Here is a 1,797-nt window from a genome sequence, read left to right as displayed (position 1 = left end):
TGCGCCCCCCTCCGCTGCGCTCTCTACCTTCGCTCCCCTCCCCCTCCTTGCCCCCCAGTGGTGCATCTCCTAGCCCTCCAGGCACGAAGTCCACCCCACCGTCTTTCTCATCTCTGCGCAAATTTCTTAGTCACTTTTTAAAATGTCCTTACCCCCTTTCCCTTTCCTACCTTCCCTTCTGGGTGCCTTGATCTCTCTTTTCTCATACCACCTAGATTTCTTTGTCTCTTCCATTCCTCTCAGGATTCCTCCAGTCTTCCTTTTTCTTTCCATTTCCTTCCTTTCTCCACCCCTTCTCCGAATTTGCTCTCATTCTCCCCTTCCCTTTCCTTTCCTTCTCTCTCTTCCCTTGCATTCCCCTCCAGATCCTGGCATTTCAACCCCCTCCTTTATTTGCAGTTGCTCCGAGCCTTGCTCAAACCCCACAGCCCCCACATTTCAGATCTTTGTTTCCTTCTCTTTCTTTGCTCCATCTTCAGATCTATTTCAGCACCCCCACCCCCAACCAGGCACAACCTGCCTGACCTGCTTCCTGTTGCATGGGACAGAAGGTCATCTTAATGCCAATTTGTGTAAGTTATTTGACCCAAAGGAAAATGCTTCCCTGACTGCTCCAAGGACTGCAATAACCCTATTTCTCAAAATCCCTGATTGCAGATATTGTGGATCTTGCCCTTGGAAGTAAGACCCCAACCTTTAAACATTTTTAAAAGAATTTTTTCCCATAATAACTGAGTAGTGAATTTTTGTTATCCTACTCAGCTTTCTATTTTAAAACAGCTGGTTAGCAGTGCAAAACAATGTCATTTGCATAGTTTTCTTTTAGTTCTTCCTTGACTTCTCCCAGAAAGCATACAGGTGAATACTTCAGTGGTTTGTGTATGTGTTAAGGTTGTCTATACTAGGAACAGATTACCTGGGCTGTACAACTGGTGGAGGGTGGCATATGTCTACTGGCAGGGAAAGTGGCAAATGGGAAGATCTCGCTTTCCTTTGATCTTTCTCTGGTCTGTTTTCCCTGAGATTTTGGAGACAGGAATCAGTCCTGCCATAATAATAATTGGATTTCATATTATATAAAGTTCATTTTAGCTCTGTCTTTTCCTTTGCACTTTCCAACAACATTGAGGTATGTACTATAGTTATTATCCCCATTTTACAAAGGAAGAAACTGAAGCTTAGAGAAGTTAAAACTATTTACTTATGATCATATAGGTAGAAGTATAATAAACAGGTTATGAACCCAGGTTTTTCCAGATTCTAAGTCCAGCAAGCAGTCTATACCAGTCTGACAAAAGAATCATTCCAAGGATCAATGAATCTTAGTTTCACAGCTGTCTTAGCAGGCCCTCCACTTTCCAACCTAAATGTAAGGACTTCTTTTATTCAGTTCTATAAAATTCCATAAGCATTTATTAAGTGTCTGCTGTGTGCCTGCTGCTATGCTACCTTTTGGGGGTACAGAGACAAAAAACAAACGAGTCCCAGCCTTCAATGAGCTTATGTTCTATTGGAGGAAAACAATATGTACATGAAAAATTAAGTACAGGGGGCAGCTGGATAGCTCAGTGGATTGAGAGCCAGGCCTAGAGATGGGAAGTCCTAGGTTCAAATCTGACCTCAGACATTTCCCAGCTGTGTGACCCTGGGCAAGTCACTTGACACCCCCCCCCCCATTGCCCACCCTTACCACTCTTCTGCCTTGGAGCCAATACACAGTATTGACTCCAAGAAGGAAAGTAAGGGTTTATTTAAAAAAAAAAAAATTAGGTACAAAGCAATTTGCAAGGAGGGATG

At 43.2% G+C, this 1,797-nt stretch overlaps 1 protein-coding gene across 1 annotated transcript in view; it reads right to left on the bottom strand.

The window, feature by feature from the left end:
• Positions 1-311, bottom strand: part of ARHGEF11 (Rho guanine nucleotide exchange factor 11) — a 157,958-nt gene extending 157,647 nt beyond the window's left edge. The window contains exon 1 of the mRNA XM_044674084.1: positions 171-311. The gene's annotated coding sequence lies outside the window, so the exon portion shown is untranslated. The remainder of the gene's footprint in view (positions 1-170) is intronic.
• Positions 312-1,797: the final 1,486 nt, after the last annotated feature.

This window comes from Gracilinanus agilis, chromosome 4 (genome assembly GCF_016433145.1).
Source record: "Gracilinanus agilis isolate LMUSP501 chromosome 4, AgileGrace, whole genome shotgun sequence".
Lineage (NCBI taxonomy): Eukaryota > Metazoa > Chordata > Mammalia > Didelphimorphia > Didelphidae > Gracilinanus > Gracilinanus agilis.
Note: the sequence above shows the minus strand (reverse complement) of the source record. Positions and strands in the feature narration are given on the sequence as shown.